At 40.9% G+C, this 17,937-nt stretch overlaps 1 long non-coding RNA gene across 3 annotated transcripts in view; it reads right to left on the reverse strand.

The window, feature by feature from the left end:
• The window catches only part of LOC102753186, a 302,451-nt gene that overhangs the window by 74,027 nt on the left and 210,487 nt on the right, over nucleotides 1-17,937 (reverse strand). For 2 of the 3 annotated variants that reach the window (XR_001515898.1, XR_436293.2), the window contains one exon: nucleotides 7,850-7,907. This is a non-coding gene — a long non-coding RNA (uncharacterized LOC102753186). Of the gene's footprint in view, nucleotides 1-7,849; nucleotides 7,908-9,112; nucleotides 9,173-17,937 lie in introns of those variants that run through there. The other variant, XR_001515899.1, reaches the window with a different exon arrangement.

Below are 17,937 nucleotides of genomic sequence, written 5' to 3' on the forward strand. Positions count from 1 at the left end.
GGAAGACGCTCAATGCAGGAGCTGCCCTCTAGTGGTCAGTGCACTCCCACAGGGGGAGCTCTGCTCAGCACAAGCCAGGCTGATGGCTGCCAGTACAATGGTGGTGGTGGGAGCCTCTCCTGCCTCCTCAGCAGTGCTAAGGATGTCTGACTGCAGCTTAGGCCTGCTCCCCGCTGGCAAGTGGACATCCCCCGAAAGCTCCTGGACTGCCAGAGGGATATCTGACTGCCAGCTTAGGCCCAATCCCGCAGGGAGCAGGCCTAACCCAGCAGATGGTCATTCTCCATGGGGTCCCAGACTGCGAGAGAGCATAGACTGGGCTGAGGGACCCCCACTCCCCCAAGTGCACAAATTTTTGTGCACTGGGCCTCTAGTGTATCAATAAAAGCATATGTAATATTCTAGAATAAAATACACCAAAGTAGTAAGAGTGCTTATCGCTAGACTTCGACATTGTAAACTCCCTTTGTTTTCTTTATACTTTCGTGTGTTTTTAAAGTGTTTTACTCTGATCATGAACTACCCTCCTAATTAGAACTCAAAACATGGTTCAGATGTAGTTTTGCCAGAAATTCACAAAGAATAAAGCTCTTTGCTTCTGGGATTTTCTGTTCTCATTGGCAAAATCCTACAACTGCTACCACTGTCAGATAATTCTGTTCCAAGGTACAACACAAGAGATTTGAAGTTATGGTTACAATATGTTTTCTGAATTTCCCAGGGCCTAGTGGGTGTCCCTGCCAATAAAACAAACATAACTTAGCATACATTATTTGTGTGCATCTATAAATGTAGGCACATCCATTTACAAAATGTAATAGTGGGTCAATTTCTAAACAGTGCAGTGCACAATTTCTTTTCAATGACCAGTAAAATGGTAATTTATCAATATTCCTCAGGCTTCAGGCCTCTCTGCTTCTCATGCTTTCTTTAGCTCATCTAATGGCCCTACGGATTCAAGGCTTGACAATTCTGCCATGTAACCTGAAGGTTTAACTCCAGCCCCCATCCACACTGATGGATTCTTCTGGAAGACCAGGATGGGGGGTGGGGTTAAAGGGTAAAGGTGCTGTCCACAGCTATCCCTTAGTGAATAGCCCAGTAGAAGACAGAAACTTACTCAGAAAAAGCTTTTGTTTCCTATGCAGGATTTCCAGCTTGAGCCAAGCTGTTTGCCTGAGCATACAGATGAATTTGAGTCAAAAGGGTAGCCTGTGAGGGAGAAGGAAAGCGATTGCATTTCTAAAAAACTTTCCCCCAAATCATCATCTTTTAATGATTTTAACAAGATTATCATCAAAATAGCTCTAGAAAAAGTTATTCAAAATATGCAATAAAAATTAATAGTCAGACAGTGAGATATGCAGTTAGAGGGTGGTGGCTGTTTTATGTGCTTGCTCCTGACCGAAAGTGCTCTCACTCCCAGGACTGTCAGAACTTTGCTTTGCTTATGGTCTGAGCATGTCTGGAGGGCCTGGAAGCTGCTCCCCTGGGGGCCATGTAGGAAAGACTCACCCATCTGGAAGAGGGAGGCGGGTTCATACTAGTAAGTTCAAGACAAGAAAAATAGGTTGGGGTTAGAGGGTAGAGGTAATTCTGAGTACAGTGCAGTGTCTGCCTCTCAATATGTCCTCTGGTCATCCCTTGCAGAATCATGGATTGTTTCTAGAAAAAGAGTGCTTCAGTAAGACCAGGGAAATGGAAGTCAATGCTGTGCAGCAGAGTGTGCACAAGTGGGGATGAAGGGGACCTTCCTGACGTGAGGAGGCCTTTGGAACAAGGAACAGACGAGCTTATATTTTGACTGCAGGGGAGAAGCCAGGGAGTTGAGCGTTGGGGCAGCTGCCATGCAAGCTCCGCCAGACAAAAGAGTTTATCTCAATAAGTTGACAGCAACAGAGAGGACAGAACTTAAATTGTAGCCTAGAGGGTAGGCTAGTGAACACATAATACACTCCCTCAGCAAGCTGAGAGAGGTGGTCAGGGCAGGCTAGCACTGCATAAATACCAGTGAGGAGAGAACTGGAGAATACTGTTTGCTACTCTTTTAATGATGCTGTTGTGATATATTGAATTTTGGTTACACACTTGCAGTGCTCCCCTAAATTTCACACAAAATGACCCCTGACCTTGCACTTAATCACTGAGGCTAGAAACTGTACCTGTCCAGGGACCCTGTCCTGGAGTGGTATTCTGTGTCAGAAATGAGACTCATTGTTGGGCACTGCCTCTCTGTAATACATGAGGCTGCGGGGCTTCAAGACTCTAAACTCGGCATGTATAATTAAGGTGCTCAAGATTTCCATGGGTCCCCGGCCTTCAGAAAGAATCATTTCCCCAAACCAGTATTCTAAGTTCCCATCTGGTGAGCCAGGGGAAATCCTCTTTTCCCCTCCTAGTGGTTTTCTATTTCCAAGCATTTCCTGGGAATTTCTAAGGAACACTTAAATACTCTGAAATCTGGCTCTAATTGTCACCTGAGAAGGGAGCTATAATGCGGAAATGAAAGCTTAGACCTGGATATAGACATCACTCTTTCTAGAGCCCTTGGAAATAGCCCTCCACGGGGTTATTTTCTTGACATTGGCCGGCCACCAGGTTTCAAGCTAAGCCTACCTTCTCTCAGAACAATGCCTTTGATCAGAAGTTCCCAATATCAGGCTCAACAGCTCAGAGCGCCAGCTCAGAGTGCCAGGGAGGAGTATGTCATTCCCTCCTCAGGACTAAGGCCCGGGCCATTTTCTCTCTTCAGATGCCTGACAGGGAAGACACAGATATTCTTTAGGGGAATGTCCACTTGTTTGTAGGATGTGGTCTGTTCCCCAAGCCATGGGATAAGGCAAGCAAAATACTGGACAAGAGCGATAGTGAGAAGTATGCCATTCTTGAAAGGTTTTAGACTAACAGAAGGTGGGAGCTGGCAAATCCTACTCAGGCTGTCCTATGATCCAGCCCCCAGCATGAAGTAAGGACACGCCAGATCTGGTGCCTCATCTTTCCTGGCATCAACTGGTCTCAGTTTCCAATTCTTATAGGTTGTCCTACACACACACACACACACACACACACACACACACACACACACCTCACAAAGACAACATTAATACATTTTTTAATAAATAGGGATATCTAGATAAAAACAAAAAAGTCTTAATCTGTAAAAGTACAATTATAATTTATATTATGAATTGCTAGTCAGAAGTGTATCTGCATAGCTACAAGCACCTGCCCAATGCTCTTTCCCAGAGACAAATTCTGTTTTTCACTACAGAATTTTAAAAAAAATGCACTCAAAATAGCAGTTTCTAGCTTTGATCATTTAAATTTTTATCCTCCACTGACACCTTCTTTAAAAATATATAAATTAATAAATACATCAGATAAGACCTACAGAGGCTATTCAGTTTCAAACAACTCGAAGGCATATTTGAATGGTTCTGGCTAAGGATCCTCCACTAAGATGAATGTTTGGATAAAAGTGGTGCTTCTCTGGCCTGCTTCATCTCCATAACATTCTGAGTTAGGATCCAGGAGGAGGAAAGGAATAAGCACGTGATTTCATTCTGGAATAACTTTCTCAGAAGGCAGCAGAACTCTGTGAACTAACAAATATTTCTATAGCCACTACTTTTACATTTACAATGAGCTTTCTTCTTGTCTTTGGAATGTTTCTTTGGGGAAAAATATTTTAAATCCTCCTGAATCGTTTTATTATTTCCATTCGTCGCCTCACCTTTTGAATCTCTACTTTGGGGCTTATCTTTGAGATTGTATTTTTCTGTTTGATTACCCACAGTTCCAATACAGTAAAAAGTTTATCCAGACAGAACTAGTCAAAACTATGGAAATGGCTATGTAAGTGCAGTTCTCTAATTTAACGCTCGTCAGGTCATGAAGGGAACTTCCGATGTTATGCTACCCAGAACCCTCATGGCCTTGGAGATAAAGTCTCTGCATCTTATTTTTATTCACACTCCTAACTTTTACTCTGTTTCCATTTTTGTTCTCCCAGTTCTCTTCATTTCTCGGGTTTTTGCCTACCACTTACACAATGATATATATACCCTAGACCAGTGGTCGGCAAACTCATTAGTCAACAGAGCCAAATATCAACAGTACAAGGATTGAAATTTCTTTTGAGAGCCAAATTTTTTAAACTTAAACTGTATACGTAGGTACATTGTTATTAACTTAATTAGGGTACTCCTAAGCTGGCCTTTGCTAAAAACGTTTTCAATCTGAGGGGTTGATCTCAGTGAACGTACCCCCACTTCTTCTAACGCCACTTCTTCAAAATAGACTCGCCCAGGCCGAAAACCGACTTCTGTGCATGGACCATGAAGTTTCAATCGCACTGTACGTGCGCGCCCACACGTGGTATTTTGTGGAAGAGTCACACTCAAGGGGCCAAAGAGCCGCATGTGGCTCTCAAGCCATGGTTTGCCGACCACTGTCCTAGACAATTATATATATCCTAGACATTATCTCCCAGATAATTATATACCTGCCCAATTTTACTAAATTAAGTATATATGTATAATTTTGCTCATTTCCCCCTTCCCTAAGAAATTACATTAGTTTAGTATTTTTCTTCTTTCTCCTTTATCTGGTAAAGACCTGAAAGGGACAAAAGAGGAGCCATATGAATGTGTATCTGGTGAGAAAACTTTCCAGAAGAGGAATCAGCAAGTTCACATCCTTGAAGAGGAGCATGGCATGACTGGCAGGGATTGAGCAAGGACAAAAGGGTGGGAAAGATGAAGTCGGAGACCTTGCAAACATGTAAGGGCTTTGGCTTTCACTCTGAGTGAGATGTAAAGCCATTGGAGGATGCTGATCAGCTTCAACATTCAATTTTAAGAGGCCCGCACAGGTAGCCATGTCTGATCAACAAAGATGGAAAGGTACAAGAGTGGAACCACACCTTCATTGGAAGTGATCCCAGCAAAGGAATGTGTTTGCCTGGGTGTCAGTACATTTAATTTTAAGATGTTGAGTGCACCAGACTGGCTGGAAGGGTAATAATGTTTTGAAGGAGCAAAATATATCGAGATTTGTTAGAAGGAATAAAATAAGTTAATTAGCAAATCTAGAGAAAAGTGTACAGTCCCTGAGTCCTTGGGGAGAAACGGATAATATGGGGAGAGGGATTCTGCTGAATGTTTACTTCTTGCCACCACAAGAGTGACATGAACTAGACCACTCTTGCAGCCTGACCAGATGGAGGAAACGGTTGGCTGACTGCGCAAGTGCCACTCCTGGTTGTCTTGGTTACGAGCATATCATCCAAATGAAGGGAATGGTAATTAGCAGTGGAGCAACAGGTGACTTAGCTAGCATTACCTTGGAGGAAGGTGCTGTGGCAGGAAATAAAGGAGGACAGGGGACAAGGAATTCACTGTAAATAATAAGCGCCATGTTGAGGCCGCCTGTCCAAGAATCTCTCAGTGTGACAGGACTTTTCATATCTCCCATGAACCTTATTCAGCCTCAGTGTAGAAAACCTGCCACCTTACCACCTGTGTCCCGTCTGATGCTGAACAGAAAGGCGCTCTAGGGAGAACAAGATGTGGGTAAACAAATCGTCTTTACAAATCTTCCTTCTTCTTAGAAAATGAAAGAGAACATTCTGATACGCACACAAGCATTTTAGCATTAATTTCCTTGTAAATCTCTGTGGGTACATATTCCCAGACATCAGCTAAGCATTATTTTAATAGAAAAAATTAAATGGAAAATAAATCATTTAATAGAATTTATGCTCATGGTTCTAACTGTATAAACCTTCATAATAAATTCATATCTCCCAAGTAATATAGGTAAATTTTAAGGACTGAGAATAATACTCTCATTATAAGGATTTGGTGGGTTGATCTGAAACAACTCAGAACTTCTTTGGAAGTCTGGCCATGAAATTAACTCCCTCTTCCTTGTCTGGAGGGCTTCCCTGGGTTAGTGAAACCCCAGGAAGAAGCCTGCACACTTACTGTGATGGTCATGGCACAGCTTCCCCCAATTTGGAGCTATCAAAAGCCACGAAGAGTAACAGTATAACAGCTGCGGCTCCTCCTGAAAACATTCAGAGCCAATTTGATTTTTATTCTTCTTCCTGGCACAAAGATACTTTGGAAGCTATAATTTGGACATTCCAATATCGGATTTACAGGAATCTTAAAATGCTTTGTGGGTTGGATTGAGGAAATAAAGGAAACAAGAAACCGTATTTCTGCTTCTAAAGCTGATCTTGTGCCACCTGGATAGAGCATCTGTGAGAGGGAAATGATGCACAGTGTAGATTTGGGCCAGCAAAATGGGAAAGTCGATTATTTTGTTCCATGTGGGTTCATCAGGGGAGGAAGAAGATGATCTAGTTAAGGAGCATCAGGAGGGAATGCCAGGTCTGAAACAGTCACTCACAAGTGGTGACCATATTGGTCCTGCACTACAGCAAGGGCGGAAGTTCAGTTATTAGCACAAGCAGGTGGCATTTTAATCTTTATTCCTGCCAAAAGAATAATCAACACTTAAAAGCTTTAAAATTGCCGAAACCGGTTTGGCTCAGTGGATAGAGCGTCGGCCTGCAGACTGAGGGGTCCCGGGTTCGATTCCGGTCAGGGGCATGTACCTGGGTTGCGGGTGCATCCCCAGTGGGGGATGTGCAGGAGGCAGCTGATCGATGTCTCTCTCTCATCGATGTTTCTGACTCTCTATCTCTCTCCCTTCTTCTCTGTAAAAAATCAATAAAATATATTTTTTAAAAAAAAGAGCTTTAAAATTATTCATCTTCAGGTACTTGCCCAAACATCAGTTCCTTCTGTTAATGTTTGTGCCCATAGGAAGAAGTTCCTCATAGCTAAATAAAGCCCACAGGTAGATAATTACCACAGCATATTAGAGATGCTCTGTTTAAAGGAATCCTATATAATAAAAGGCTAATGTGCAAATCAATGGAATAGCAGAACAACTGGTCGCTATGATGCACACTGTCCACCAGGGGGCAGACGCTCAATGCTGAGCTGCGGTGACTTGGCAGCAGCGGTTGTCTGGGTGATGCACTTCAGAACCAGAGAGGAGGGAGCCCTATTCTTGGGTGCATCACCCAAGAACCACCCTCTAGCCATCCAAGATCCCTTGGGGGATGTCGGAGGGCTGGTTTTGTTGGAGGCCAGGCCAAGGGACCCCAGCTGCCAGAGGGATCCTGCTTACTCCGCAGATGCCCTTCAGGCCACGGCTCTGCCCCAGGGTGGTCAGCTGGGGAGGGACTGGTGGGAGGTTAGATCCAGCCCCTTTTGACCAGTTGTGTCCCACCATCCACCTTCTAATTAATTTCCTTTTAACATGCATGAATCCATGCACTGGGGCACTAGTGTTATTCATAATCCGCAAAATAGCCCTACCCAAAAGATCCTAGTATTCTCATTCTACAAATGAGGAAACACCTCAGGTAAAAAAAAAAAATCATCAAAAGGTTACCCAGCATATACAGAGCTGAATTAGGATTTGAACTCAGGTCTGTCTTGCTCTGATCCTGTGCTCTTTGTGTTTGTCAGGATACAGAGTGGCAACTCAGCTCTGGTTTGGTTAGCAGTTACTTTAACACCTTATTTTGAAAGCTAAGATGTTAACTCTTAGAAGAGGGTGATGTATGTTAAGACAGCTAATGCAAACTAGGTGAAAATATGACCTATAGGTGGGCAGAGCCCTGGTGTTTGGTGTGGCTAAAGTTGATAGGATGGAGCTGATCTAAAGGGTTTTCTTTATCTCAGCCTCAAGAGTTTAACCTGCAACTAAACAAAATAAGAGATTGCTTGGCAGGAACTCAAAATTTCCCCCTTCCAGATGTACTTACATTTTAACAGGCATTCACCAAGCTTGAAATACCTTCAGGACACAAACAGATGAATCACCTGTCAAAAAATTCAAGAACCTATGGTCAGCAGCTGGGGAAAATATTTTAGGAGAAAATATTTTTATTGAATCATACTGCTGACATATATAGGGAAATGTATAGTTTATTTCTATTAATAGTGGTTTGTTAAAAGGAAAAGGAGACATGAGAAACATCTCAGGATTAAATAGTTAGGCTTCAACCAAAGTAAAGATGTCAACCTCACAATTAAACATACATGTGTGCCACAGGAATCTGATGCCAGTGCCATGATCTAAACATGTCTATGATTTCTAAAATAAAGTACTAATTATGACTCAAATAGGGTTCAACACTGTAGAGCAGTGGTTCTCAACCTTGGCTGCACATTAGAATCACCTGGGAATCTTTTTAAAATCCTGATTTCTGGGCCTCATCCTCCGGAAATTCTGTTTCTTTGTTATGGGGTGGGGCCACAACATTAGTGAACTCTTTAATCTCTGCCACTCTCCATGGGCTGCTACCAATGAATCCTCTCTTGACCTTCTTTCTCGATATTTGTCTCTCCTTACATCTTTTCTCTCTGGGATTTCCTAATTGATACTCCTTTGCTCTCTGCTTAAAATCCCATTGAATTCTCCAAAAGATGATTACCATCTGTTGTGAAATGCCCCTGCTGGGAAGAGGTCTCAAGGTAGACCATGTCAAAGGCACAGGTCATAGGTAACTGTCTCTACTCAGATGTCAACCGCTGGTCAAATTGGATATGACCAGACTAGCTAGAACCCATGATAGCAAGTGGGTGACTTTTGGGTAAAGAATAACTAAAAAAGGGCTTATAAGAATGACAGGCACTTAGTGTGAACTATTAAATACATACTCCATGCAGACACAGCCTGTTCCACCTTCTTCATATTTGACTGCTGTTCAGCTGTCCTACTGAGCAGAACTGGGATGAGGGTGAGTCCAGAGAGACATGGGTGCAGAATTTTAGGAGGCACTCATACTCAGGGTCATACCAGGGTAGAATTGGCACCTAAGAGTGAATGCCTCCTTAAATTTTGTACTTTAGACACTTCATTTGCCTCACCCTACTCCTGGCCCTAGTACTGAGAGGCAGATCCCTTTGTTTTGATTTCCTTTTTACCTTCTATTACTTGAATTTTAGAGATGTGTCTACCACTAACACTGCTATTTTTAATATAAAAATCCAAAAGTTGTTAAAAAAAAAACCCAACAACAAACCTGTCCATAGGGTTGCATTTTATATGGAGAGGTAGCATTTAGTAAGTCTTCCTAAAAGAAGAAAAAAAAAATGATGACCAAACACAGGTTTTAGTTACCTTGAAAAGTGAAATAAAGTAACAATAAAAAACAGGTTGGGAATTTTCCCATCAATGCTGTTTCCTCCTGTATTGAAAGGAATATGGCAAATAGCCCATCTAGTTGTTTTCTGAGCTGAGCTCCAGTGAACTGCGCAGACTTGAACTCTCTCGCAGAGGTGAAGAAATATCATGTGGGTGAAGGGTCAAATATTCTTCACAGAACAGAAAAACAACGGTAATTTCTTCCCAATGGATTGCTTAAAATATGTGAATCATGCCCAGCCAGTGTGACTCAGTAGTTGAACATCGACCCAGGAACCAAGAGGTCACAGTTCGATTCCTGGTCAGGGCACATGCCTGGGTTATGGGCTTGATCCCCAGTAGAGGGCGTGTGAGAATCAGCCGATAGATGATGTTTCTCTCTCATTGATACTTCTATCTCTCTATCCTTTCTCTTCCTCTCTCTCTAAAAATCAATGGAAACATAAAGAAAGAAAATACTTGAATCATGTGGTCTGCCACTAGAATTATTTGCATCTAGGCCATAAGCTTTTGGCCATAACTGTTGAGTTCCTCCAATGATGAGCCATTATATGACAGCTTCAGGGCCACATCTCAAACATATTGGACTTGAAAGTAAACCAAATGGCAGTGATAGGGCAAGCACTACACACAAATGACAATTTTCTTCCCCAGTAAATTAAATGTGGATTCTAAAGCTTTCTTTGGCCAAATAAGACCTATAATGAATACACTGACCAGATCCAGATTCCTCTTTAGGCTTTCGTTCCTCTAGCAGGCTGGAGTGTTAGCTACTGAAGGCTCATGACTATGTCCCTATTTTGGGAATTGCCCTCAGCCTACTGAAACTGTGTTGCCCAAGTTTATGCCCCCTCCAAGGGAGCAGCCTGCATTCAATAGCTGGCCCATGCAGGGATACAAAAGCCTGAAACTCTTGCTTCTGCTACGGGCACCTCTAAAGGGTTATCCTATCTTTTGACTCTCAATAGCAGCGGTTCTCAACCTGTGGGTCATCAACCTGTGGGTCGCGACCCCTTTGGGGGTCGAACGACCCTTTCACAGGGGTCGCCTAAGACCATTGGAAAAAAACATATATAATTACATATTGTTTTTGTGATTAATCACTATGCTTTAGTTATGTTCAATTTGTAACAATGAAAATACATCCTGCATATCAGATATTTACATTACAATTCACAACAGTAGCAAAATTACAGTTATGAAGTAGCAAAGAAAATAATTTTATGGTTGGGGGTCACCACAACATGAGGAACTGTATTAAAGGGTCGCGGCATTAGGAAGGTTGAGAACCACTGCTCAATAGGATCCACTGGGGGTGTTGCAATTGCATCACAGTTCAACTTAATTCTCTGTCCAGACCTTCTGACCTTATGCCCTCAGAGGTATTGTTCCTGAATGTATTCCTCAAAAATATCTCTCACATGCAAAGCTCTGAATTTCAGTGTCTGTTTCCTGGGAACCCTGATCTGTGAAAGTTGGGACCAGAAGTGATCATGAGAAGTAGACTCTGAAATGAAATGTTGGAGTTGAATAACTCTCCTCCCCCCATAGCCACCCACCCCAGTTGAATACCAATGAAAATTTCAAGACTGGTAGTGGATGGAGGATGACTAATTCCTGACACACTATAGGAATGCAACTGTTGACATCTCATTGGTGGGGAACTGGAAGGTGATACTGGTAGAAGAAAATGTACTGAGAGGTGTAATATCTTATGTGTATAAGAGATTTGGAGCATGGTGTCTTTAGAACATTGCAGGACATTTAGCAGTATCTCTGGCTTCAACCTACTAGATACCAATAGCACTCCCTTACCCGCTTCTCTCCCCCACTCCCCATTGTGACAAACAAAAATGTTTCCATCATTGCTGTGTTCCCTGGGGGCAAACACCAACCTTCATTAGGAACCACTTATTCAGCTATATTCAGCTCTCAGGCCTTTGAGTAACACCAAGATATTGGAGTCTTCCCAGCTTATGTCCCAGACATCTTGAAGATGAGAAAAGCAACCCCCGCCCCCCCCCCCCCCCACTATGCCATGTCCAAATTTCTGTCTAGCAAAATCTGTAAACATACAAAATTTTTTATTGTTTTACAGCAGCATTTGGGGGGTGTTTTTTAATGTGGTAATAGATAACCAGAGCAAGGAAAAAATAGTAACTATAATGACTATGGAATTGAATGACTATAGCTGGAGGCAATCAATATATTGAAGAAGATAGTGAAAACAGGATGTTTTAATCACCAATTAAAAAGTGAGTGTGAAAGCCAGAGGTTCTCCTTGGCAGTACATAAAGAGACTCCCATCTCCCCAAAAGCCGAAGATCAGGTCCCAGAACTTAGAAAAGTTAGCAGAATTATAGAAGAGGCTACGTTCTCAAATTTGGCAAGTTTTCTATGCTAAAGACAGGGATATATTTGGAAAAGTGTGACTCTGAGATATGGCAAGGGGAAATCTGGTTTGATAACTCTCAGAAATCTTGCATCCCTAGATGCTCAACCCTCTGGGGCTGAAAAAGTAGTCCAATTTGCTCTGTTAGAGTTCTATTCTCTCCACTCTGCTTTGCCCTCACTTGTCTCCTTGGCCACCAGGTCAGTAACTAGGGCTAAGTCACCATTCAGCCCAGCTCTGAAAGTGCTGGGACTGATGAGAGTTTGAAAAGGGCTATACTATGAGGAACTGCAGGTTCTAGCCAACATGTGCCAGCAGAAATTGGGAGAACATGATGGGGACTGAATTCTGAGGCTGCTGGATCAAGCAGAGAAGAAGGTAAAGACAGGTAAGGGAGAGTTTATATAGGAGCACTTTTGAGTAATATAGTATTTAGCACCTTGAAAATAGCTTAGGTATATAGGGTGTGGGGAGTCAACTAGATTGAAGACCTAGAGGCAAGGTTGAGCCTGAGGAGTTTAGGGATGAAGAGGAAACAGATTCCACTAGAAACTCTGGTGGAGTGTATGTTGAAGAGTAGTGGAGGATTGGCTATGGTGAGAAATGAGGCGGCTTTGGAAATGTTTTGGTATTAGAGGTAGCCATGTACTGTTTCTAGCTCATTTACCCCCTCCCTGCACAACATTTCGTAGGCAACTCCAGTCACCAAGATAAAACATTCAGTGCATTTTAAGATTTCTCTGTATTTTTCCTTTATGTGTGTAGCTTTTATAACAATACTTAGTCCTCTATCATTGAAAGATAAAATTAGAGTATTTTTTTTTATTTGTTCTGTATCTCACAGCTCATCTATAAAAGGATATGAAGGGAATGGAACTTAGCATTCATCTCTGACCTGCTTCACCAGATTTTTCTCACTGGCTGAATACATTCCGATTTATAATCTATTATCATTTTGCAATTACAATAAATTAATTTCAATCTAGTTATTATTCTTTCTGTGCATTTTTACTAGGCTTTTCTGGGGGTACAACAGTAAAGGGCTTATTGAAATTTAGGATGGTCAATGTCTAAAACAATTATTAGAAATTATAGAAATTATTTCATTAGCCAAATTGGTTCTTCATCATATATTTAAAATATGCACCCCATTAATTCAATTCCTCAGGCTTGCATATTCTGTAGAATATATAATTTTTTTCACACTGAAGCAATGGTATTTTTATATTGTTTCCAGAGATGCCGGGGCTGCAAGACTCAATGTGTTTTCAGGTGAGCAGATTTGCTTTCTTTTTCTTCATTTTTTTTTCCCAGTGAAAAAGCCTTGTATGTCCTAGCTGGTTTGGCTCACTGGATAGAGCGTCGGCCTGGGGACTGAAGGGTCCCAGGTTCGATTTCGGTTAAGAGTATGTACCTTGGTTGCAGGCACATCCCCAGTAGGGGGTGTGCAGGAGGCAGCTGATCGTCTCTCTCATCGATGTTTCTAACTCTCTATCCCTCTCCCTTTCTTGCTGTAAAAAATCAATAACATGTACACACACACATATATATACGAAATAGCCTTGTAGAATATATAATTTGTGAATTAAGTATTCCTTTATAAATATCCTGAACTTAATGGCAGTTTTTGCTTAAATAAAAAATAAAGTAGAATGGAAGAAGAAAAGGGAGAGAGGAAGGAGAAGAAAGAGGAAGGAAGAAGGAAGGAAGGAAGGAAGGAAGGAAGGAAGGAAGGAAGGAAGGAAGGAAGGAAGGAAAAGAGAGAGAAAGATAGAGAAGGGAAGAGTGGGAACATAGGTAGGCATAGGGAGTGAAGGAGGAAGGGAGGGAGGGATAAAGTTGTATCTGATGTGGAATCTGTCAAGTCCCTGCTAGTTTCCTTATGTGTGGCTGTATGTTGGTCATTATGTATTAAGGTTGCATTTAGAAGATTTAACCTTTAGTGGCTAGTTTTGCTTAGGCAATATTCAGGAATTTGGTTAAGAGACATCTGGTGAAAGATTCTGTCTTTTTAGTGTAGACTAGCTTTCTCTTTTCAAGTTATTCCAGGAATAAGTGTACCAAAATGTACACTTCTGTGCCCAAGCGTATCTTAAAAAAAATTAAAATGCAGCCCTTTATTGCCTGAATACTATTAAACTGAGAAAAGACAGAACATGATTGAAAGAAATGCCATTAGGAGGTACAAATTGGCATATTCTCTAATCTCAACCATTTAAATTATTGATCATCTAAAACTGTGATCTAAGCGATAAACTGCTAAACCTGTATGGATATTACTCTTTGGAATCGGTTTTCTTCAGTGGGTGTGTGACAGAATTCTTTTCAGCTGCTTGGTCACTTGCATATTCTTAGCTTACTTCAATCACCTAGTGTGGGCCTGTCTGTATGTGTCATGTGAATGTGGGTCTGCTGAAGAGAATGCATATTCATGAATGCCCTATTTCTGCACCCTCTAATTGAAATTTGCCATTTTGTAGTTTGCCACCTCAAATGATAAGGTAGCCACAGAGGGTGGCAGAGAATAAGGACACTGTAGACTGATAAAGACCTTTAGACATCTACTAGTATAGTTTGCATCTTTTATTTATAATGATAAATGAGAGACCAAGATCTGTAGAGTTACTCACAGGGATTAGAGAAGAACTCAGAATCTTAACTCCTGGGTTAATTTATCTTTCTTATCTTAATCTCTCCTCTATCCTCTAAATATTTCTCTCCTCAACTCATTCTCATTTGCATTCCCCCTTAAATGTAAACATCACCACTGAGATGATTCTGTTAAGGCATTCATCTTGGCTCATTCTAACTTGGCCTTATCAAACCGGTAACTCAGATAAATTTTTTATTGAAATATTTCTGAAAAAGACCTCTCTGGCCATCATAACATAAATATACACTATTTATAAATAATACACTTTTTATTGAAATATTTCTGAAAAAGACCTCTCTGGCCATCATAACATAAATATACACTATTTATAAATAATACACTTTTTATTGAAATATTTCTGAAAAAGACCTCTCTGGCCATCATAACATAAATATACACTATTTATAAATAATACACTTTTTATTGAAATATTTCTGAAAAAGACCTCCCATAACATAAATATACACTATTTATAAATAATATACAATACTATACAAGGAATTATATGTGGCTTTTTGAAAAACAATCATCTACTCACAGAAAACTATTAATGTGCTTTTTGATTATAATACCCTCACATAATATTTTGCTTTTTATTTTTCGGGTACTATATTAACTAATCTTTACAAGTTTAATATTGCGTAATATTAAGTTACCAAAAACTAAAGTGCTCTTTTATTTACTTGCCTAACCCTGATGACCCTTCATACCAAGCATAAAATTCGGATTATTGATTTTTGGCTGACAATCTCCTTTTCTAAAACATCTTCCCCTCTCAGTTTTAACCGTTATTTAGGACTAGTTAACTACATGGATCTTTAGAATTCTGGTATTAGTGACAGAAGACAAATAGCTTTTCATTAACTCCACTGTTCTGGAATAGCTAGCTCTTCTATGATTGCCTTTCATGTCTACCAGAGAACTTTTTCATTTTTACTTTTAGGCCCATTAACCTTGAATCACACTGGCCAGGTCAACTATGTCAGCAATTCAATGAATTCCAAATTATACCTAGCAGCCAGATTGAAAGAGCATTAACTGAAATAAAGTGCCCTGAGGTTATAGATCTTATAGGGGAGACAAAACAGAAAGTCACAATTCTATTCCAGGTAGAGGTGCAAAGAGCCTCCTTGATTGAAATCCTATCAGGTTGTTCTGCCCATGCTAAAGACCATTAGGGAAATAAAAAAGCTAAAGTACATATAAAGCCATATTTTCAATGCCTCTCTGTTGTCTAATAATTTAACACCATAATGCTTTTCTGTAGATTTAGGGGTTTCTTTAAATCAAACTTTTATTAACCAGTTTCACAGGTGTTTTTCTGATTATAAAAGTAATATATTTTCTTTTAAAAAAATATTTATTGGTGAAAGTATTATATATGTCCCCTTTTCCCCCCATTGACCTCTTCTAAGCGCCCCCCCCCCCAGGCCTTCACCACCCTATTTTCTGTGTCCATGGGTTATACATGTATGTGTACAAGTTCTTTGGTTGATCTCTTCCCACTCACCGGCTCTGAGATTCAACAGTCTGTTCCATGCTTCTATGTCTCTGGACCTATTTTGTTCATTAATTTGTTTTGTTATTTAGATTCTACATATGAGTGAGATCATGTGAGACTTGTCTTCCTTGTCTTTCTCTGACTGCTTATATTTTCTTTGTTCAATGCCAACTATAGTTTACTGAAACGCATCAAATAAATCACTTGTAATTCTATCATTCAGAGATAACAACTGGTAATAGTTTGGTATATAGACTTTCAGACTTTTGCTATACACACGCACATTTATGCATATTACAAAAAAAATGAATCAGACTATAATAATGCTATTTTCACTTTATCATCTTTCTATATCAAAACTACCATTTTCATGAATTCTATTTTATGGACAAGGTCCAATGTCATTAACTTGTACCCATTTTTAAGTAGCTTCTAATTTGAACTTGTTACAAAAACCAGTTCAGTGACCATGACCATTCTGTTTATTCATTTTGCCCATTTTTCCAATGCTTTCTTAGGCTTAACTTCTGTATGTTGAATTCCTGGATGAAAGGGAATATACATTTTAAGCGGTTGGCTGTCTACTGCCAAATTACCTTCCAGAAAGTTTGGGCCAATTTAGTCTCCTTGCAACAGCAGAAGAGTACCCTTTTTTTTCACAATGCATCCCACTCCAACAAATGAGAGAGGTTTTTGTTTTTTTTTTCCTTTGCTAATCAGACAGGTAATTAGGAGACTTTCCAGTGCTGAGCCTCTTACAAGAATAGGTGATGTTTATTGGGTACTTGTTTTATGGTAAGAATCTTTTTCACACTTGTTGAATTTATTTTTCACAATAACACTGTGTGGTAGCTACATTATTTTAGCAATTTTGTCTATGAGGAGACTGAGGAACAAAGAAGGTAACTTACCCAAGATAAGTAAGTGGTAGAGTCAAGATTTGAATTTAGGTCCTACCTCTAAAACTCATCCTCTTAAGCTCTATGTTATTCTGACATTTTATATGCACACATACCCAAGTAACCCTTGTGGAAAATTGTTAATAGTAGCTTCCTTGATACTAGATGTTATTAATAAATATGTTTTTTTTATTATAATAAAACTAGAGGCCCGGTGCATGAAATTCATATAAGGGTAGGTTCCTAGGCCTAGCCAGCAATCAGGGCCTATCGGGGTCTTCCAGCTGCCGGCTGGGGCCTTCCTACATTCCGCACTGCCCCCTGGTGGTCAGCGCATGTCATAGCGAGTGATTGGTCTCCCAGTCAAACTCCTGTGTGGACAATTTGCATATTAAGCTCATATATATATATATATATATGGCTTCTTCTTAGAAAGCTCTTTTCAGAAAAGAGTTTAAATGATTTTAATTTTAAATTAAATGTACATTAAAATATTTGTATAGTGTAACTAAAAAACCAAGATGGCGGCAAAGGTAAACACCAGAGTTTACTGCCTCGAACAACCACTTCAAAAATATAACTAAAAGATGGAACGGACATCACCCAGAACCACAGGAAAGCTGGCTGAGGGGAAATTCTTCAACTAGAAGGAAAGAGAACAGCATACTGAGGCTCAGAGGAGGCACAGTGCGGAGAATACAAAGGTAAGGAGGTGCGCGTGGAGCAGGCTGGTGGCTGAGGGCGCGGTTGTCGTTTTCAATCGGGAGGGAGGCTCAGGCCCTGAGCTCCAGTTCTGGGCGAGTCTCTAGGGACCCAGACTCAAACGGGAGAAGCAGGACTGTCTGGCATCGGTCGGAACACAAGAGCAGCTTTCTCTCCGAGGTTTGCAGCGGTTGCTGGGACTCTGAGAGGCAGAGCCTCTGGGGATGGGACTGAGAGCAGCCATAACTGCTCCCTCCACCCACTTTGTTAATCCCGTGCGAACCACCCGCCCCACCCAAGCACTGCACAGAGCCATTTGCCAGATAGCCTCAGGCAAAGGCCTGATTAGCACCTCCCTAGAGGACAGAAGTTTTCCCACTGCAGACATAGCTGATTCTCACAGCCAGTTGGCCTGGAGGTCAAATCCCCCCCAGTAATACCGACAACAATCAAGGCTTAACTACAACAAGACTGCGCACAAAGACCACTAGGAGGTGCACCAAGAAAGCATAAAAAATGCGGAGACAAAGAAACAGGACAAAACTGTCGATGGAGA

This window comes from Myotis davidii, unplaced genomic scaffold (genome assembly GCF_000327345.1).
Source record: "Myotis davidii unplaced genomic scaffold, ASM32734v1 scaffold1187, whole genome shotgun sequence".
Lineage (NCBI taxonomy): Eukaryota > Metazoa > Chordata > Mammalia > Chiroptera > Vespertilionidae > Myotis > Myotis davidii.